The sequence below is a fragment of the Moschus berezovskii genome, chromosome 1 (assembly GCF_049115385.1).
Source record: "Moschus berezovskii isolate FMDL1 chromosome 1, NW_MosBer_1.0, whole genome shotgun sequence".
In the NCBI taxonomy this organism is placed as follows: Eukaryota; Metazoa; Chordata; class Mammalia; order Artiodactyla; family Moschidae; genus Moschus; species Moschus berezovskii.
Genome location: NC_142460.1, coordinates 151,208,668 through 151,230,600, shown reverse-complemented (window position 1 = coordinate 151,230,600; position 21,933 = coordinate 151,208,668). Strand labels below are relative to the sequence as shown.

General features: G+C 48.0%; 1 protein-coding gene and 1 long non-coding RNA gene across 3 annotated transcripts in view; one reads left to right on the top strand and one right to left on the bottom strand.

Moving 5' to 3' along the window:
* Positions 1-9,546: 9,546 nt before the first annotated feature.
* LOC129547106 (uncharacterized) lies at positions 9,547-20,553 on the bottom strand. The gene is made up of 3 exons (XR_008684014.2): positions 20,494-20,553; positions 13,400-13,577; positions 9,547-10,888 (listed from the first exon to the last, which is right to left on the bottom strand). It is a non-coding gene; the product is annotated as an uncharacterized LOC129547106 (long non-coding RNA).
* PXYLP1 (2-phosphoxylose phosphatase 1) overlaps positions 20,037-21,933 on the top strand; it is an 80,309-nt gene continuing 78,412 nt past the window's right edge. The window contains exons 1-2 of one of the 2 annotated variants that reach the window (XM_055412747.2): positions 20,037-20,195; positions 20,594-20,742. The gene's annotated coding sequence lies outside the window, so the exon portion shown is untranslated. The remainder of the gene's footprint in view (positions 20,196-20,593; positions 20,743-21,933) is intronic. The other variant, XM_055412753.2, reaches the window with a different exon arrangement.

Sequence of the window (21,933 nt, the reverse complement as noted above, 5' to 3'; positions counted from 1 at the left end):
CCCTTGCATTGGTAGCATGAGCCTTAACCACTAGACCACCAGGGAATTCCCTGGACTTAGAATTTTCTCTCTTTAAGTATCCTAGAATGCAAAGTCAGTGTTATTTTTTTGAAGTTTACTTATTTTTGGCTGTGCTGGGTCTTTGTTGCTGCACAGGCCACTCTCTAGTTGCAGAGCGAGGGCTTCTCATTATGGTGGCTTCTCTTGCTGTTGATCACAGGTTCTAGGGTATGAGGGCTTCAGCAGTTGTGGTTCCCAGGTTCTAAAGCACAGGCTTAGTAGTTGTGGCACTCAGACTTAGTTACTCTGTGGTATGTGAGATGGTCCCAGATCAGGGATCGAACCCACCTCTTCTTCATTGGCAGGCAGATTCTTTACCACTGAGCCATGACAGAAGCCCCTAGACTCAGAATTCTAAATATCTCTACAGGTGATGGACATCCTTATCCAGGCTCAGGATACTTGGTGAGCAGGGAACGAGCAGCGATCTGGAGTCAGACAGAGTCAGGTCCCATTCCTTTCAAGCTGTGCTGCTCTGGTTGCTCTGGGCAAGTCATTTCACCACTTTAATGCCAGTGTCCCACCCACAAAACTGGCCTGAAAAACTCTCCTAGAGGATGATCGAGGCTGTCAGCAGGGAGTCCGGCACACAGCAGGTAGTTAGTAGATGAAAGATTAAACCTGGGCATGCCCAGGGGCCCTGACTGTCCTTACTTACTCTCCATACATAGAGCCTATGAACTGATAATTCAGTCTCCCCAAGAAGAAGTGGCTGGAAATGACTTTGGGGGAAAAGAGGGAAGTCCCCAGGAAGGGCCTGACGCAGCAGATCTCAAAAGCGAATGTTGAGATTTGGCCTGGGTTTTCCATTGGGTGTGACACCATCCCATCTGGCTGGACCTGGAAGAAACAGTGGGGCAGCCAGGGCTTGTCCCTAGGGCCTCACGTCCCTTCAGGGGCTCCTCTTCCCTTTGCTCAAGCAGACTCCCAGGCTCTCTCACCAATGCAAGTGTGTGCATTCATTCTTTTTTGGTTTTGTTTAAATGTGGTTCAATTATCACTGCTGACATACCTCATTAACATGAAATTCTTCACCATACATACTAATCGCAGTAAAGTTACCCTCTCCCTTCCATGGGGGTGGGGAGAACAAGAACTACTCTGAAAGATAATTTTCACTGAAATCCAAACAAACTTTCTTAAAGGGACAGTGACAAGATTATAAATGATATGAAAAATGACATTTTAACATTTGGCCATCAACTTAAGGAAGTGGTTTGCTTATATAAATTTTTGTTTCCTTTTTGGCTGTGCTGGATCTTCAGTGCTATGCATGGACTTTCTCTAGTTGTGGAGACTGGGGGATACTCGTCCTTGCTTCTCATTGCAATGGCTTTTCTTGCTGTGGAGCACAGGCTATGGGCCCACAATCTTCAGTAGATGTGGTGCATGGGCTTAGTTGCTCTGTGGCATGTGGGATCTTCCCAAACCCCAGGGCTCAAGGGCTCAAGCTCGTGTCCCCTTCGCTAGCAGGCAGATTCTTAACCACAGGACCACCAGGCAAGTCCCAAATTTTGTAATTTGTCAATAATTCTACCGTCACAGTTCCCAGACGCCTTCACCTCTCCGTCTCTCCTTTCACCTCTGGCTTAGTTCCCAGGGTCACTGCCTGTATTCAGCAGTTTCCCAGCACCCAGGGAACCCAGGGACTATGGGTGGTTGTGGAGTGACAGTTTAGGGTGACCTGAACCAGGGGCTAGAGGCAGTGTGCATCCTGAAATACAGTGAGGATCTGATCACTGGCTGGGTGTAAGAAGACAGGAGGGAATTGAACCCTAAATATTCATTGGAAGGACTGATGCTGAAGCTGAAGCTCTAATACTTTGGCCACCTGATGTGAAGAACTGACTCGTTAGAAAAGACCCTGTTGCTGGGAAAGACTGAAGGCAGGAGGAGAAGGGGACGACAGAGGATTAGATGGTTGAATGGCATCACCGACTCAACGGACATGAGTTTGAGCAAGCTCCTGGAGATACTGAAGGACAGTGAAGGCTGGTGTGCTGCGGTCCACGGGGTCGCAGAGTCAGACACGACTGAGCGACTGAACAGCAACCACTTCTGGTCTGGACAGGGGAAAGCCAGGAAGGGAATGGGGTGGGAAGGGTGTTAAGACACACAAGAGAGGGACCAGGTTTGGGATGGGAGAAGGTCATTAGCTTCTCAATGGGCAAGAGGAGGAGAGAGATATATCAGGATTCCTGTTGACTCCCAAATTCAACAGATTCAGTACGGACTTAAACACACGGTGCGGTGTTCTGTTCTGTATGTATGTTTTCTTCTCCCATAAGAGAAGTCCAAATGAGCATGCAGGGCAGGTGTTGAAGTGCGGGCAAGCTATCCAGGATCCAGACCCCTCCCATCATTTGCGATCTACCACTCAGAACGGATCCTTGAAGTCAGGTCATGATCCAAGTTGGCAGTGGGGTCAAACACGACATCTCCCTCCAGTCAGTGAAAAGGAGGAAGGGGAAACCCAAGTGGAGGTGACCCCAAGGGAAGTCTTCCCCACTCCCTGCTCTGCAGCGTGACGAGTTCACCTCAACTGGACCAAGTCATGGAGCCACAACCACAGGCAGCGGAGGCTGGGAAATACCATCTTTTTGTGTGGACGACAACGTATCCCGGTAATCATCAGTGATCCGTTACTAGGTAAAAAGAGGAGAGTAAATGCACCCCGCAGTCCCTGTTATAATCATCTTCCCCAAGAGGCCAGAGCTTTCCAAGGAGAGGCGTGGCGTCAGAAATGATGGTTATGACACCAGCGTTGCTCAGCGAGAGCACCCAGAGTGAAAAGATGCCTGGAGAGCCCAGTAGAACTGCTCTTTCAGGGGCGGGCGGGGAAGAGCTGAGATGCAGGAGGGGTGAGGTCGCGAAGCCCTAGGACCCGGGTCTGGAGGCCAGGCCGAGTTTCCGGCTTGGAACTCAGCGGAGAGGGGAGTGGCTGCGGGGTGGCCGCTAGATGTCGCTGCAGAGAGGGCGCCCGCGGTGTGAACCGAGCCGGTTTCGGTGCAGCGGAGACCGCGGCGGGGGCCCGCTGGAAAGGCTGCGGCTCTGGTGCCTGGACCATGAGCAGAGATGACTTTTCCAGATCTTGGCTGAGGACAAGAGGAGAAAGATAGGGCAGCAGCTGGAAATGGATCACGAGATTTAAAGAGGGCTTGGGTTTGTGTTTTTCTTTCCCTCTCCCAAAGACCGAAAGAGAATCGAGTCTTTAAATCCAGATCCAAAGAAGTCAGTGGAGATAGTAGTTGAAATGCAGAGAAAGGAGAAAATAGAGGAGTGAGGAGGCAGAAGAGGTGAGAATTGCAGACTCGGGAGGTTTGATTCTAGGAAAAGGAGGCATCTCTTCCATTGAGGGAGACGGACTGCCGAAGGGGCTGGGCATGGCGGAGGCGGCATGCGAGGCCGGTGTCCCAGGTTAAACAGTGGTTTCTAAAATCAAAACGGGAGCTTCAAGTGGCGGTACAGTGATTGGGATTCCGCGCTTCCAGTGCCGAGGACGCGGGTTCCATCCCTGGTCAGGGAACTAAAATCCCACATGCCGCACTACAATAAAAATCATATAAATAAGTAAAATCAAAACTGGCTGTAGTTCCTTCCCCACCACCATCCTCCCCGCTCTGACCCAGAGGGTCAGAGGCGGGAGGAGTTTCTCTTCTTCCCCTCCTCCTGGCAGAGGCTGGGGCACCGCAGGGACTCACAGGAGGTGCCCCGTTGCTTAGCCGGAATACGTGGTCTTTGGCCACGATGTAAAAGGACGACTGGATGTAGGTGTAGAGTCTGGGGAGGGCTACACTGCTCTGAAAACGAGGTGGGGAGGGGTGCTGCCACTGCTGGGCTGTGAACAAAAGCAAAGCAGAGGGGAAGGGAGGAACTTCCCTGGCGGTCCAGTGGTTAAGACCCTGCACTTCCAATGCAGGGGACGCGGGTTCCTGATTGGGAAACTAAAGATCCTGCATGCCCTGCGGTGCAGCCAAAACAAACAAATCCAAAAAAACAGAGGGCAAAGAAGAATGGTGCCCTGGAGAGGTGCTCTAATTGGCAAAAGTGGCTGAGGGAATTTTATGAACAGGAAATCCTAATGTTCCACTTTGGGTCGGACACTACTGAAGTGACTTACACAGCACAATAGTTGATTTACAATGGTGTGTTAGTTTCAGGAGTACAGCAAAGTGATTCAGTTATGAAGTGTTAGTCATTCAGTTGTGTCTGACTCTCTGTGACCCCACAGACTGTAGCCCGCCATGCTCCTCCATCCATGGAATTCTCCAGGCAAGAATACTGGAGTGGGTAGCCACGCCTTCTCCAGGAAATCTTCCCAACCCAGGGATCGAACCCACATCTCCTGCATTGCAGGCAGATTCTTTACCATCTGAACCACCAGGGAGGGCCCTGATTCAGTTGTGCTGGTACCTATATTTATTCTTTTGACAGACATAACTAATGGATCATTGCACTCTTCTCTGGTGAACCTTAAAGCCGTCTCAACCGTTTTCCTGGGAAGTCAACACCAATGGATTAGATCAGAGGTCAAAAAGTATGGTCTTCAGGTAAATGTGACGCTCTGCCTGTTTCTCTAGTAAAGTTTTACTGGCGCACAAACACACCTGTTCATTTACTTACTGTCTGTGACTGTTTTCCTGCTACAAGGGCAGAAGTGCATAATTGTGACAGAGCTGGTATAGCCCAGAAAACCTCAAATATTTACTCTCTACCTCTGAAGGAAAATGTAGCTTGATCAGAGTCTGCATGAGAGATTAAATACAATTGATTTCCTTGGATTCAAGGAATACTCTGCTCAAGATCAACTGAATTTTAAAAATTTTTTCCTGTTTTTGTTTTCTTTTTCAACATTGAAAAAGTGTGCCTTTGTGCTAAGTTGCTTCAGTTGTGTCTGACTCTTTGCAGCCTTATGGACTATAGGCCACCAGGCTCCTCTGTCCATGGAATTCTCCATGCAAGAATACTGGAGTGGGCTGCCATGCCCTAATCCAGGGGATCATTCCCACCCAGGGATCAAACCTACCTCTCTACATCTGAATTGGCAGGCGGGTTCTTTACCAGCTGAGTCACCTGGGAAGCCTGAAAAAGTGTGACAAAGTAAATTGTCAAAAGTGCAGTTTTTCAATGTACAACCAATAAATTTTCACATATGAATATATTCACGTAGCCACCACCCAGATCATGACAAAGTATTGAGTTGACCTAAAAGTTCTGTTGAATTTTCTCAAAGGAGGTTTTGAAAACCCTGAATGAACTTTTTAGCTAACTTAATACATGTCCCTGGGTCGGGAAGATCCCCTGGAGAAGGAAACGGTAACCCACTCCAGTATTCTTGCCTGGAGAATCCCATGGACAGAGAAGCATGGTAGGCTACAGTCCACGGGGTCGCAAAGAGTCGGACACGACTGAGCGACGGAACGGAACAGAACGGAATACATGTCCAGATCCCAGAAGGTTCCTTTGCACCCCTTCACAGTCAGTATTCCCCAACTGGAGGTCACCTCTACTCTGACCTCTATAACTTACTATTTTGCCTCTTCTTGGACTTCATGTGGATGGAATGATACAGTGTGAGCCTTCTGTGTCTCTTTTCATTCATTGTATGTCCATAAGATTCATCTGTGTTGCTGCATGTATCACTACTTTATTCTTCTTTCCTGCTGTGTAATATCTTATTGTATAGATATCCACAGTATTTTATCCACTGTCCTGTTGATGGATACTTGGGTTTTGGGCTATAATGGAAAAGGTTAGTATGAACATTCTTTTGTGGGATGTATGCGTTCATTTCGCCTTATTATAGACCTAGAAATGGAATTTCTGTTTCGTGGAGTACTTATCTTTAGCAAATACTCCCCAAATTGAATCAGTTTATTAAAGAAAGTGAAAGTGTTAGTCACTCAGTCGTGTTCAACTCTTTATGACCTCCATGGTCTGTAGCCCACCAGGCCTCTCCATCCATGGAATTCTCAATTTATACTTATGTGCAAAACTGCACTTAAACAGCATGGAAACCTTAGTTGCTGGAGGGATGGCTCCTATGGAAGAACACTCAGGTGTTATTGAATAAATAAGGGAAATGGAAGAACCAGTGGCCCTGGAGATCACAGCAAGAAGGTGGCCGTGCTCACCTGGTACAAATGTGGATCAACTGGATGTCATTAATGCAGTACAAAATAGACCGTGCCTCCTTGGGCCACCGGAACCTGAGGAGTCCGGATTCCAGCTGGTCTGGAATTCTCTGGCCACTCAGGATGATGCCTTTCAACACTGGCTCACAAAGTCATATTCACAGGGGACTGATGTACCCCTCTTCCCCTGGAAGGGGGTATATTCACAGAGTGGGCTTCTGAACTGGAGTCAGGAAGGCTCTGACGGAGTCAGTGGGCTTAGAAGGCAACATTTTAATCATTCAGCTGCTTAGGAAGCACGAACCTTAACCAGAGAAATCTAAAATAACCTCCCACCCCATGGCTAAGTTTCCTCTCTATGGCAGGTCTGTCCAGGACCCTCTCCAGGTCTCCCTTCGTTGGATAATAGCATAGTTTTCTGCCTGAGGCCTTGGTTTTCTTTGCCACTTAGTCTGCCTCTGCTGCTGCTTCTTGAACTTAGTTCAGTTCAGTTCAGTTCAGTTGCTCAGTCGTGTCCAACTCTTTGCGACCCCATGAACCACAGCACACCAGGTCTCCCTGTCCATCACCAACTCCTGGAGTCCACCCAAACTCATGTTCATAGAGTCAGTGATGCCATCCAGCCATCTCATCCTCTGTCGTCCCCTTCTCCTCCTGCCCCCAATCCCTCCAAGCATCAGGGTCTTTTCAAATGAGTCAGTTCTTCGCATCAGGTTGCCAAAGTATTGGAGGTTCAGCTTCAACATCAGTCCTTCCAATGAATATTCAGGACTGACTCCCTCCCCTGAATTAGCTTGAGTCTCTCTATGCTACTCTGGAATGCCCACAAGATATCCCCTGTGGATTTCATTCATCAGATTTTAGGGTTTGGGGACTTGATTTTGTACTTGCCATGAGCTTGGTTTAGGACACACTGAATTTCTGTCCCTTTTGGGACCTGGGAGTCCAGCAGGAAAATAGACACACAAGTCAAGGGCTTAGGAAATCTAGTAGGACCAGGATTCAGATTTGGTAAAAGAAGAGACTGAGATCACCCAAGGTACATAAAGGGGAACAGTTAGAAATTAACCCTGGGGAACACATCAGAATTTTAGGGCAGAACCAGTAGAGGAACAGAACCTAGAAAGAACCATACACTTTTAAAAACTAAGAACATACTCATCAATCTTGCCAACATGTCATAACTATTCAACGCACTTGAATATTTGCTCAGAAGCCTTTGTGTTATTAGTATTGGTACCTAGAAGAGCTTCTCTGTGAATTAGGCATCACAGAGGACTTGGGATCTGATGACCACTCTGAGACCGCTGATGGTCCACTCTGACTACAACCACTCACAGAGTGATTTGAGGAAATCTCTTGCATTCTGGTCCCCAAGACTGGAGAGCAAAGTTTGCTTGGACATCCCCCAGCAAGGCTGAGATGTGTGACTGCATGATTGAGAGCTCCAGAGCAGTGAGGACTTGCTGCTTGAGGGACAGTACCCAGCTTTGTGTGAAGAATAAAGATTTACTATGTGAAGACACAAGCCTTGTCTGCCTAATCTCCATGTTTCCATTACACATCTGACCCTGTTTGGTGCTCCTGAAATACTTGTTGGATGGATGGATGAACAGATGAACGGATGGGTGGATAAGTGGATGGATGTTTGAGTGGATGGATGCATTGTGTGGATTAAGGGATGGATGAGGGGATAGATGGAGGGCAGGGTGAGGTTTTAGTCATCTGTTTTCCAATATGGTTAGGTTTCCTGCCTTACTCCTCTCCCATGGTCCAAACAAGCTGGACCCACCAAGAAAACATAGGCCCTTTACTTAATATGTTTAACTTCAGGGATGATACAGATTTTGTTTTCAACAAAATGTTATGTTTACTCAACAAAAACATTGCATGTGTGGAACTCAAACCTTACAAAAATAAAGGTTGAGGGATTAATAATAAATGTGAGTATAAAAACTTCTAATACATTTATTAATATATAGTCTTTAAAAGAACAATAGAGTACCACTCAAAAAAAAAAACCCAACATCTTAATGGCATTTGAAACATTTTAGGTTAGCAATAACCTAATATATAATTAATTCACAAGAAATACTTTCAGAATCTAGTTCTCTGACATTTCAAAAAGATTCTTGTACATCTGCTTGCCTTACTGAAATTACTGAGCATGAAAAACACTGTTTTTCATCCGCTTCATTCCCCATGCAAATATTCACATCTTTCTGACATTATGATCAGGGTCCCCAAGTCATATCTGAAGTGACACACCATTTGTCCTGGTTCCATTCTAATGGGGCTCCTGAGTGTGGAAAGGGGACTCAGGAGTCCAGCCACATGGATCAGCCTTTTGAACTAGAGGGATGCAATTGGGGAAGAATTCCTGTACCTGCCCCACCTAGTCCACAAGGCTTCTGGGAGAATCTCTGAAGAAAAATAAATGAGAGACTCTTAGTCACTTTCCAGGCCCTATGTAGCTTCTGTGCAGTTTATGTTATGGGTATTAGAAGAGGATCATCCTTCCAGACTGACTGTTACTTTCAGATCACATGATGTCACTCACCTGCTCAAAGGGCTTGGGCCTGTCCTCTCACATGGTGAATGTAAAAAAGCCCTCCCCATGGCCTGCAGGGCCATCTGTGATCTGACCCCACTAACTCTGAGCTCAGCTCTTACAATACTTCCTGTACTAACTGGGCTACAACCTGCCAAATTTGATCCCACCCCAGGACCTCTGGACTTGCGATTCCCTCTGCCTGGAATGCTCTTCCTTCTAATATACCCACTTCTTCAATTCTCTGCTCAAAGCTCCATCCTCACAGACAATTACTCTTCAGCCCTATCTAAAATACCATCAAAATACCATCCACCTCCTCCTCTATTCTCTTGCCTTAATTTCTTTTTCTTCATGGCAGTAATTTATTAATATTCTTATTTCTGTCTCCTCCACCAGAAAGAAATGTCCATGAAGGCAGCAAACTGTCTGTCTTGTGTCCATGGCACTAAGAACATGCATGCATGCTGCTGCTGCTGCTGCTAAGTCGTTTCAGTCGTGTCCAACTCTGTGCGACCCCATAGACAGCAGCCAACCAGGGTCCCCCATCCCTGGGATTCTCCAGGCAAGAACACTGGAGTGGGTTGCCATTTCCTTCTCCAATGCATGCAAGTGAAAAGTGAAAGGGAAGTCGCTCAGTCATGTCTGACTCTTAGCGACCCCATGGACTGCAGCCTACCAGGCTCCTCCGTCCATGGGATTTTCCAGGCAAGAGTACTGGAGTGGGGTGCCATTTCCTTCTCCAAGAACATGCATAGGTGCTTGTAATAGTTTTCTATTGCTGTGCAACAACTGATCATAAAGCTAGTGGCTTAAAACAACACACATTTATTATCTCAGTGTTTGTGTGGGTCAGGAATCCAGATGTGGCTTAGCTGAGTCTTCCTCTCCAGGATTTCTCATGAGGCTGCAGTCAAGGAGTTGGCCAGGGGTGGAGTCTCATCTGAAGATATGATTGGGGTAGAAGCTGCTTCCAAGCTCACGTAGTTGTTGGTAGGATTCAGTTCCTTGCGGATTGTTGGAACGAGGCCCTCACTTCCTTTCTGGCTGTTAGTGAAGTGTGCCCTCAGTTGTCAGAGGGTCTCTCCATAGTGTAGTTCACTACACAGCATCTTGCTTCATCGAAATCTTCAGTTAACAAGATAGAAGTTACATTTTATGTAACATAATCACAGAAGTGTCACCTCCTTTGCCATTTTCTACTGGTTAGAAGCAAGTCACAGGTCACATCCTTATCCGTACAAGGGTGTGAATATCAGGAGGTGGGGATCACGGGATATTTCAGAGTCTATCTGCCACATCACTTGCTTCAGTTCAGTGCAGTCGCTCAGTCGTGTCCGACTCTTTATGATCCCAGGGACTGCAGCACGCCAGGCTTCCCCGTCCATGACCAACTCCCGGAGCTTGCTCAAACTTATGTCCACTGAATTGGTGATGCTATCCAAACATCTCATCCTCTGTCGTCCCCTTCTCCTCCTATCTTCAATCTTTCCCAACATGAGGGTCTTTTCCAATGAGTCAGTTGTTTGCATCAGGTGGTCAAAGTATTGGCATTTCAGCTTCAACATCAGTCCTTTCAATGAATATTCAGGACTGATTACCTTTAGGATTGACTGGTTGGATCTCCTTGCTATCCAAGGGACTTGCAAGAGTCTTCTCCAACACCACAGTTCAAGAGCATCAATTCTTCAGCACTCAGCCTTCCTTATGATCCAACTCTCACATTACTTGCTTAGTAAATACCAAATATTATTAACTCCAATGCTGAAAGGTGATACTGGGCAGGAGAGCTGTAACATTTAAGCTTTTTCAATTCCTCTCTTGTACAATATAGAACAGTGAAATTGAGTTGTTTTTTGTTTTCTTTCCCCCTCAGCCTCCTTCTAATGCTTTGTGATTAGCCTCATCTACTAGCTTGTGTAGACTGCCCCAGGTTTTGAGGACTCACTCAAGAGAAGTGACGCACATACACTCAAGAATCCTACAACCCGAAAATCACCATTCACAGAACTTATTCTTTATCTGCCAGGATCTCTGGAATTAATGACTTGTATCTTATTTATTCCGTGCTGGAAGTGGTGTTCTTCTTGAATGGGCACTTTGCATTTATGAGGTCTTGCAGCTAGCCAAGTTAATAATGCATCTAATGAAAAAGAAAGAAAGAAAGAAGCATGGTTCAGTTGGATAGATCTTATTAATATGATTCCATTTTAAAAGGGCCATTACTTCAGAGTCTTCATGTCTGGGATGCCGTTAAAGAAATTTTTTTTTCAGAGTCACCATGACAACAGAGAGATTTCCCCCACTCCCCCTCACACACGTACTCCCCTGAATCAATTACAGATTTGTCCATGTAAGGTACTGGAACACATCCAGCTTATTGGGAATTCATTTTTGCCTCCTTTGGCAAAAACTCCAACTTGTCCAAAGTGAGCAGGAGCCTCAAATCCATCAATATTTACTGATGAAGTCATCGCCATTCATTAACAGGGACTTGATCAGCAGACGTTTATTGATTGCCAGGCATGTGCAAGGCACTCTGGGGAATTCAGAGCCATCACTATCTGAGAAGCTCACAGGCCCACTGCTGTGACAAGCCACAACCGCATGAAGCAGCAGGAGCTGAGTGGGGTCTACCTCTGGGTGGCACAGACCCTGCTCGGGCACTTGGGATCTGCACACATGACCTTGCTGGAGAATCATGATGTCATGATGTGCATGCTGAACACTTCTGCCCTGCAAGAAGGGGGCAGGCATCTTGATCTGGAAGGGAGGGCTGTCCTGATGCAAAGCATGAGACAGGGTCACAGAAACCTGCCCTGGGCCTTGATGTTATACAGACTCAACCACTAAATTGCTGGGTCATCCAAGCATGTCACTTAATCTCTCTAGCTATTGCTTTTATCCCTTACATGAAATGGGATTATGTTTTTTCCTGCTGAACCCACAGGGATCACAGTGCTGTCTGCTGCTTGTTTGACCAGATGTCTCCCCAGACAGGCCTAGGAAGCTGCTCAGGCAGTGACGATTCACTGCTGTCTTTGAGGCCTCAGTGTTACCAAGTCCAAGCCTGATCTGCTTGCCACGTGTGTGTGTGTTAGTCACGCAGTCTTCCTACTCTTTGCAACCCCATGGACTACAGTCTGCCAGGTTCCTCAGTCCATGGAATTCTCCAGGCAAGAATACTGGAGTGACTTGTCATTCTCTTCTCCAGCAGATCTTCCCGACCCAGGGATCAAACGGGTCTCCTGCATTGCAGGCAGATTCTTTACTCTCTGAGCCACCAGGGAAGCCACATGACAGGCCAAAAAGTTGTGTGACAAGGTGTTGAGATAAGGAATAACAACTTTATTCAGAAAGCCAGTAGACCAAGAAGATGGCAGACTAGTGTCTCAAAATAACCATCTTATTGGGGGTCTGGCCAGTTTTATAGAACAAAGATGGGGAAGAGGTGAGGGAGTAAAGTAAAAAGCGAATTGATCTTGCAAATATTTTCTGGAATGGCCATTCTCAGGACAAGGATGTGTTAATTTCCTTTTTCTTGCAGCCATTCACAAGTGGACAGGGTCAGGGTGTTTCCCTGAACAAAGGCACTTTGGTTTAACTCTCAAGCAGAGGGACAGAGTTCCCCACAGCAGGCTGTTCTATATAGCGTGTTAAGTTTCTTAAGTCAGATCCAACCCTTCGCAACCCCATGGACTATAGCCTTCCAGGCTCCTCTGCCCATGGGATTTTTCAGGCAAGAATACTAGAGTGGGTTGCCATGCTCTATTCCAGGGGATCTTCCCAAACCAGGGATCGAACCCACATTTCTTAAATCTCCTGCGTTGAAAGGTAGGTTCTTTACCACTAGCACCACCTGGGAAGCTCATTATATATAGACAGTATTCTTTTAGTGAACAAAACAAACAAACAAACAAAAACCCCCAATATGTAGTCAGATTTTATTCTTCCCAGTAACACCAGCACAGTGCAGGCATGTCCTAGGCACTCATTGGGGAGTGGAGGCTTTTTGCAAGCTCTCCATTCTCTACCCACTCCTCACACTGCCCTTGTCACTCTTTCAAAGGGACTTGGGTCCATCCTATCTTTGGTTCTCCAAGACAGCAGGGAGAACTCCAGTTGTCCCAGGTCTGCTTTCCACCCCACCCCAGACTATGGCTCAACTCAACCTCTCTACTTCGGACCATTTTGTAACCCTCAGAGGATTCAAAAGAGTAGGATAGAGTTTTGGACCCAGGTATGATGGATAGAGAGAAGGGCACAGAGGAGGGAAGGGTGAGGGATATTTCGCTCTTTGCTCCCATAAGATGTGTGATAATATACTGGGTGCTCTGGGCATTGAGGGAGCAGCTAGATCTAAGTGCTTTAGTTTCTTGGGTGGAAGGACTCTTTTGAGCCCCCTCCCTCAAGGGGAAGTGAACAAGTTTCTCATTAAGCCTCAAGCAGAAGAAACTACAGGAAGATGACATCAAAGCAAATCATCATCTAATCACTTAAAGTCATTGAAAAGAGAAAATTATAAAAGCAAGCAGGGGGGAAAAGGCACATTATGTAAAGAGGAAGAAAGAGAAAAATAACAGCAGATTCCTTGTCAGAAACAATGGAAATAAGTGTTAGCGCATGTGTATTCAATCGCTCGGTCATGACTTACTGTTTCGTAGCTCCATGGACTATTGCCCACCAGGCTTCTCTGTCCATGTGATTTTCCAGGCAAGATTATTGGAGTGGGTTGTCATTTCCTCTTCCAGGGCATCTTTCCAACCCAGGGATTGAACCCATGTCTCCTGTGTCTCCTATATTGGTGGGTGGATTCTTTACCACTGAGCCACCTGGGAAGCCAGAAATCAGTGATGCAACAACTTTAAAGGACTGAAAGACATAGGCTGTCAACCTAGGATTCTATACCCAGTGAAAATATCTTTCAGAAACAAAGGTGAAGTCAAGATATTTTTCAGACATACAAAAGCTGGAAGCGTTTATCACCACAAGACATATAGGGTAAGAAATGTTAAAGAGAACCCTTTAGGCAAAAGGAAATGATACTGGATGGAAATATGAGTCTACACAAAGAAATGGAGAGCACCAGAAATGGCAAATATGTAGCAATAAAATGACTTTCTTATCTTAAAAATCACCTTAATAGAGAAGATGATGGTTTAAAGCAAAAGTGATAACAATGTATCATGGAGTTTGTAACATTTGTAGATATAGGGACTCCTCTGGTGGGCCAGTGGCTAAGATTCTATGTGCTCCCAATCCAGGGAACCCAGGTTTGATCTGTGGTCAGGGAACTAGACCCTACATGCTGCAACTAGGAACTCATATGTCACAATCAAAAGATCCCACATGCTGAAACTAAGACTCAGCACAGCCAAATAAATAAATAAAGCTTTAAAAATAAATGAGTTTTTTTAATGTAGACATAAGGTGTATGAAAACAGTATTTCAGTGGGTAGGAGGGCTAATCAAAGTATAGTTTAATATGTTTCTTATACTATTAATCAAGTGGTAAAATAATATCACAGTATGACTGTGATAAGCTAGAAAATGTATACTATAACCCTAACACAACCACTGACAACAAAAATAAATGAAGAGACATAAAAAATAAGCAAAGGAGTTAAAAAGAAATCATAAAAAATACTCAACAAAAAATAAATAAAAAATGTGTAGAATGGGACAAATAGAAAATAGTAAAATGATACTATTAAACCCAACCAAATTATTAATCTCATTAAATAAAAATAGTTGAAACACCTCAAATAAAAAGCTGAAATTGTCAGGTTGAATAAAAAAGCAACATACAACTTATACTCACCAAAAACCACTTTAAATATAAAGACAAATAGATTAAAGGAGAAGGGATGGAAAAGATTGTACCACATTATCCTAAAGAAAACTGGAATGGTTATTTTAACATCAGATGAAGTAGATTTCATATCAAAGATATTAAAAGGGATAAAGAGATAAAGGGGCAATTTATGAAGTATACATAAAATCCCAATCATCTCTGTGCCTAATAAAAACTTAAAAACACATGAAGCAAAAATTAAAAGGTCTGAAAGAAAAATTAATTATAATAATTATAGTAGATGTCAACCACTCATTCAATAATTGATAGAAAAGGAGAAAAAATTTAGTAAGAATCTAGAAGAGCTGAAAAACACTATTTACTTAATTTGCATCTATGTGAGACTCCACCCAATAATAGCAGAATGTACATTCTTTTCCATTACTGTGATTAATTTGGGGCAAATTGATTACCCTTCTGTCCCTCATTTCTCTGAGCATAGAAGTCTACATTGGCAATGGTGTCTTTCAGAATTCCAAGGCTATTTCCTAGCTTCCATCTTTTCTATTTTCAGTCCTGACTGGAGTCGGGGGTGTTAGCTGGGCCCCACATCTCTCATGGGCACTAATCTCCCATTTTTTTATTCCAAGGGGTCACATGATTGCAGAAAGCTCCACCAGATCCCCACTCCCCTCCTGTCTCCTTTCTGCTTGACTTCTAATTGTAAAATGAGGGGGATGGGCTCCAGGTCCATTCATCCAACTTTAACACATATCTTCCTGGCACTGTTGTAGATAAAACAGCTGAAATCCTTGTTGTCCTTTTATGATTTCCAAATAAGATTTGTGTGAGTTCATCCAGTGCTTATTTGTTTCTTTTTTGCCTAGAAACATCTTTTGGTTGGGCTCAGATTTTAGAGGACAAAATGAATATTTAGACTTATGATTCAGTAAATTACTTCAGTTCTTTGTGATTTTTTTTTGGCTCAAGGTCAGGTTTGAAGCCATCTCTTATTTTTTATTTAACGTGGTTATTTTGTGTTCTGTTCTTCCATTTGCCTTTCTAATTAGATTTCACCCAGCTAGATGGTAAAATGAGTTTGCCCTCCCTGATTGCTCTTCGGAGGGGCAGGGACTTGTATAATAAGCCTGTTGGCGTGGGGAGATGAGGTTGCAGCTGGTATCAAGTACAATGAATCATGCATATACATAAATGATGGAGCACAGACCGCCCCAGAGCAGGGAGGCCCTGACGACAGTTTTGAAAATTATACATGTGTTAGGGAGAATGCAGGAGATTTGAAAGAACCTGAGAAATTACTTTTAACTTTTTGCAAGGTATTTATCTCCCTGAGGCCCTGGGGTGGCCAGCGGTGGAATGGAAGCACGTATGGGTTAGTCTTCCCAATTTAAAACTTGGTTGGATGTTTACTGTATTATTTGACACTTATCATGGGTCATTTAAATTTTCATCTTTGTGTGTACTTTGTCTTTTCCCAAGTTTTTACAGTGAGTGGATACTTTTATAATTAGGGAAACCCAAGGTAAACAGAACTTAAAAATAATATCAGTAATCTAGATACTGTGGTGAGCACAAAAGAAATGTTTTCCATGGATGTGTAATTCTGTCGTAAGGCAGGCTATGAGCCGCACAGACCTTTGGAACTTAGAACCTGATGACAATCGACCACCTCACCCAGGTGCCTAGGGGCCTCCCTGGTATCATTGTTACCTCACACCCCGTCCTAGACTTCTTGTTTTCCCCTAGTCAATCCTTTCAGGCTAGGGGCAGTAGCCCACTGTTTCTCTAAGTTTACAGAGCAGGACAAAGGAGGTTGTACAAATATTTGTTCAGCTTTTTTATGCTCAACGGATTGAAACTGAATTGAAGATGGGCACCTGCTCCCAGCTGCTCCAGGCGGGGGCTGCTTGCACAGAATGACAGTAAGTACTGCCTGGCAGAATATTCATGACTTGGCTGAGTCTAGGACTATTTTTATAAGATGGGAGGGTTCAACTTTCAATGAGTTTTGAGTTTCCCTGGGGGCCAAAATGTGTATGTGGGAAGGACAAAGTCTGGGAACAGAAGGGGAAACCAAGGTTACGAGCAAATGGTTACTTGTGCTTTTCCTTTCTCCTCTGTTTTGCAGTCATTAAGGGGCATGGCTTGCCCCCTGTCACATGAATAATGATGATGAAACATTACTCTTTTTCAGGGACCAATGTGCCAGACACTGTGCTGTGGGCTTGTGCTACTCAGAACTCTTTTGGTTGCACGTTATGGAAAAACCAATTCTAGTCTGCTGGGGGGAAAGCAGAGATTCACTGGACAGGTACTTGAAAAATCCAGGTCCTGGTTTTAGGCATGACAGGAAGCCGCCATTCGACTGTTTTCCTCTGGGCAGTCAGCTTTGGCACAGCCACCCCAGGTGCTGACCAGGAGGCCACCAGCTGCTTTAGGCCACATCTTATCTCCTCACCAACCACAAAGGAAAGAGGGTGAATGGCAGTAATAGTTTTGAGATGCTTCCTCACATATATTTCCCCTGTAGGAATTTTTTTTTCTCCTTCTAGCCCCTTCCTCCTTTAAGTTCCAGCCAAGGAGTGTTACTATGCCAGGGGCCAGGATGGGTGGGTACTATTCAGAACCCAAAGTCCACAGGGAGGAGGGAGAGGACACCACCTCCAAGAAAAAAGGGGGATTGAAGCCATCAGAGAATCGGGGAAGCGAGGAAAGAGACTGAGAGGGAGAATCGAGGAAGAATCTGATGCCTGGTTCCCAGAGATGCCTGAGGCCACCTCTGTACCAAGTCTAGACTTAGGGAGGGGGTATGGTAAAAACACAGGAAGTTGTAAGCAGAGGGTCTTGTTTCCCACTTCCTTTTTGGAGCTCTGCCCCTGTTTGGAACTCTTTTCTGTTTGGAAAATGCCCTGGGCCAACGCAGGAAGCTTGCAGGCAGGTGAACTGTAGTGAGGTGTGTTTTGTGGGGAAATGGTTAGCAGTGGTGCCCCTGGGTCCCCTTCAGTCCTGTTGTGACAGAGAAGGGATGCAGAAGCAGGCATCGTTGGGGCTGAGCAGGTAGCAGGGAGAGACAGAACCACCATGGGGTCACAGTGGCTGGGAGGACAGGATGGACAGGTGACCCAACCAGAGTTAGGCCAAGGCTTGCGGGAATGGTGGGCAAGGAGAAGCAGGTTTTCTGCTGGCCTGTGGCTGTGAGGTTGTGAGCCTGGATCTGCTGAGGTCTTGCAGAGAGCCTGAGAGTACAGCTCACATGGAAGGAAGCAAAGCTGGGAGATAGAGCGTCCCTGAAGGCTTTAGTTTCCAGACCTAAACCCAGGCCTGAAGCAGATTTCCCCTATGCTTTTAATTTACGTAAGTCAATAAATTCCTTCTTGTTTAAGTAAGTGCCAATTGGGTTGTCTGTCATTTAGAGCAGCGCTCCTTAGCAGCCTTTTTAAAAATTAATTTATTTGGCTGTCCAGGTCTTAGTTGCTGGATCCAGGATCTTTGGTCTTTGGTTGTGGCATGTGGGATCTAGTTCCCTGACCAGGAATAAAACCTGGGCCCCCTGCACTGGGAGGTCAGAGTTTTAGCCGTTGCGCCACCAGGAAAGTCCCCCTAGCAACCTTTTTGGCACCGGGGACCGGTTTTGTGAAAGACAAGTTTCCCACAGAGTGGGGAGAGGGGTAGGTTAGGATGATTAAAGTGCATTACATTTACTGTGTGCTTTATTTATATTATTATTACATTGTGATAATTTTCCTATGAGAATCTAATGCTGCAGGTGATCTGACAGGAGGCAGAGTCAGGTAGTAATGTCAGCAGTGCGGAGTGGCTGGTAATTACAGAGGAAGCTTTGCTCATCTGCAGTGCTTCTCACCTCCTGCTGTGCTGCCCAGTTCCTACTCAGGTTTGGGGACCCCTGATTTAGAGCAGAAAGGGCCCTAACTGCCCTAGCTGCAGGGAAGAAGCAGCCAGCAGCAGGGAAGGTGTCGAGCCTGGATTTGGTGAGAGGATAGTCAGTGGGATTGTGAAGGAAAGGAGGACAGGTGTTGGGTGGGTAGGGTGGCCTGAGAGCCAGGTGGGAGAATCTGGGTGATGCTAAAGGGGACAGTGAAACAGTTTTGTTCTGGGAGGTGCAGTTCATGCCTGGGGAGCGTTGTGTCAGAGGTCGGGGCAGGAAGGAGCTGAGCACAGCCTGGCATCCCAGGAATGGGAAGAGAAAGGCAGGTTATCAGGGTTTAGAGGCTAAGGCTCCCTGGACCTTGAGCCTTCAGCTGAGGAAGGCAAAGCAGGAGACTGTGAACATGGTGAGACCATTGAGCAGATACATTTGGGAGCTGGCAAGAAATAGAATTTGGTGCTGGGAGTGCTGAACTGAGACAAAAAGTTCTGAGCAGAAAGCCAGAGTCAGTAGAAATGTGGGTAATGTCTCTGTGCTGAGTGTGGATTTGGGAGCCACCAGCACAGGAGTAAGAGAAGAGGCCATGTGAGAAACGCCTCCAGAAAGTGCGCTCAGGTCAACAGTAAATACTTAGGAGCCCATTTTGCTCAAGACCAAATGCTCCAAGGCACGTAGGGTCACCGTAGTCCTGGAACTGATACCAAAGGCCTCTCTGACAGTCACAATTGGTCAGATTATCTTGAGCAGAGAAATCAAGCAGTAATCCCCACCAGCTAGAGCCCAACATTTGAGAGAAATGACCCCTCTCCCCCGCCCCCATAAAGTATCAAATCAAGTTCAACTGTAAGCCTCAAGCGTGTCTAACAGAGAGTTACAGAAGTCAAGTGCTCAATGGCTTCCCGGTAGCTCAGACAAAGGGTGGGGATGGAGGCTGCCAGGATGGCGACCTCCGCAGGGCACCTAGAGGCCACCCAGAGGGAGCAGCCTGGAGGTCTACAGTTGACACTCAGGGCCGGATGTGGTTGGGGCCGGAAGGGAACAAGGAGTAGGCTGGGGGCGGGGGTGGTGGTGGTGGGGAGGGCAAGGTGGCCAGAATCGTGACAGTTTGGGTCTATGAGGCTGCGGTCACCCAGTATCGGTGGGTCCCCAAAACGGGCGTCCAGCTCAGCACCGGCTCAGGCCCACGGCCCACGGGCACCCCACACTAGGGCTCCGGGCCCGGGCCGTTTCTGCGCACCCGACCTAGGCGTGCGTCCACTCCTGATCCCAAGTCCCGCGCAGTTAGGCGCGCAGAGGCCCTGCGCTCAGGTGGCCGCGGTCCCCGCGCACTCAGCGTGCCCGTGACCGCGACTTTCGCCCGCCTAGCCCTCCGATGGCTGCCCCGTCCCTGGGGCCTGTGTTTGGCCTCCTCCAGCCAGTGTCCTCTCCGCCGCTCCCTTCCAGCAAGCCGGGCCGCACCGCAACGCCGCCTCAGGGGCGGAGCTCGAGGGCGCCCAGCGCGGGGCGGGCCGGGCCCCGCGCGCCGCGGGGGCAGTAGGGGGCGCTGCGAGATGTCGCGCTGCCCGAAGTCTGTGCGCGCCGCCCTCGCCTCCCCCTGCGCCCGGCCGAGCAGGCGGCGAGCGCGGAGCCGGGCGCGCTGCGGCGGAGCCGGGCCGGGCCGGGCCGGGACCATGGGCGGAGAGCGCGGCGCGGGCCGCGGCCGAGGCGACTGCCTTTGAGGCTGAGCGGAGCCTCCCACTGAGGCTCGAGGTGGGCGGGTGTGCTGGGGCTCGGGCTCGGACACCAAGGGGGTCTTCCGAACGCGCCAAGGCCGGGAACACCGGGCAGTGACTCCGGTGCGAGGGGTGCGGGTGAGGTCAGGGGCGCGCTTGCGAGTACCAGGTCTAAACCCGGCTACTAAGCTCCCTCCTCCATCCCCGCCTCTTCCCCAAACCCCGGCCCCAGACTCTCTCCTTCTCCCTAAGCCGCCCCCCCAGCCCTCGCGCCCGGATCCCAGTCCCCGCCTTCTGATCCGCCGCCCTCTCTCCTCGCCCCAGCGCCCCCTCACCTGGCCTAGGATCCTGCCGCCCTTTTCCCAAGTCCTTGCCCCGCACCCCGCGGCGGGTGCCTCCCCTAAACCCCGCCGCCTCCCGCTTCTCCACCTCCAGCTCCGCACCTCGCCTGCCTCGGTGCGCGGTCCCGCCCCTCCGGCCCGCGCCGGCCGGCCCCCGCACTCCTGCCGCCCGATTGCAGCCGGAACTGGAGCTGCCCTGCAAGATCCCCCTTCCCCGGCCGCCGCGAGCCCGCGGGTCGCCAGGTAAGCAGGCGGCAGCGAGTTCTCGGCGGCCTTCCTCGGCGGTGGGGCCGGCTGCTCCGGCCGCTACCTGCGCGCGGCGCCGCGGGGAGTCCCGGGGCCCCTCGGAGGGGTAGCTCCGCGCGCGGGTGAACGTTCCGGGATGCTCAGATCAGGACTGCGGGGTTTCCACCCCGCGCTGTTGCTCTTGCTCGCGAACTTGTCTAGGTCGCAGCCTTTTAAAGCAGCGGGCTTTGTCGTACTCGCGAAATTGGATGTGCTTCGAGCTGGCCGCGTTCTTGGCGGCTGCAGCGGTCTTTCGAATGCTACCTGTGGGTGGGTGGTTGAAGGTTTAGCGGTGCAGGAGGCGTTGGAGCCATATTTTACCCGCTTCGGCGGGGCGTTTCGGTGGTGGTGGTGGCGGGAGGAGAGAACATCCCCGCCCGGGTGGCTAATGCCTTCGTGGGAAGACAGGGTGCTTTGTAAGCATTCGAAAAGTAAAATCACGAGAGTTGTGGGATCAGATCGCGTGCGAATGTGGAAGCGTGGGGTGGGCGACTAAGGGAGCCTCAAGAAGGCTCCACAAGTTGGGGACATTTGTTGCTATTTGCAGAAGGCCCGCGGATGAACCCGAGTGTGGAACACGCTGTGCTTGGCCAGCCTCACAAACGTGAGGTGACTGCGGACCCGGCTCGGCAACAATTCCTCCTCGGAGGTGTTGGTGCGCTGATCGGACATCTCTGGGAAGAGGGTTTAAAAAAAAACAGGTGGTTTGAAAAACCTGTTTCCTGGAGACAGGTGGAAATGCAGGGTGACAGAAAACCAGTGCATGAACCCACCCCATCCATTCTCCTGGCTTTCATTAAGTTTTGGGTTGAATGAATTGCCTATTTTAGAGAGGGCTTCTCTGGTGGTTCAGTGGTAGAGAACCCGCCTGCCAATGCAGGAGACAGGAGTTCAATTCCTGTCTGGAGAGGGAAATGGCTACCCACTCCAGTATTCTTGCCTGGGAAATCGCGTAGACAGAGGAGCCGGGTGGGCTGCAGTCCATGGGGTCGCAAAAGTAGGACACGACAAAACAACGACTGTGTTTTAGAGAGGATATGTAGGAGGCATGTCTATTTCACAGGTTAGCTCCTGGCCAGCCCCCCATCACTGATACCTGGGAGGCTACTTTTGGGCACCAGGGACTAGGTGGGCCACCCGGCCTTTGCA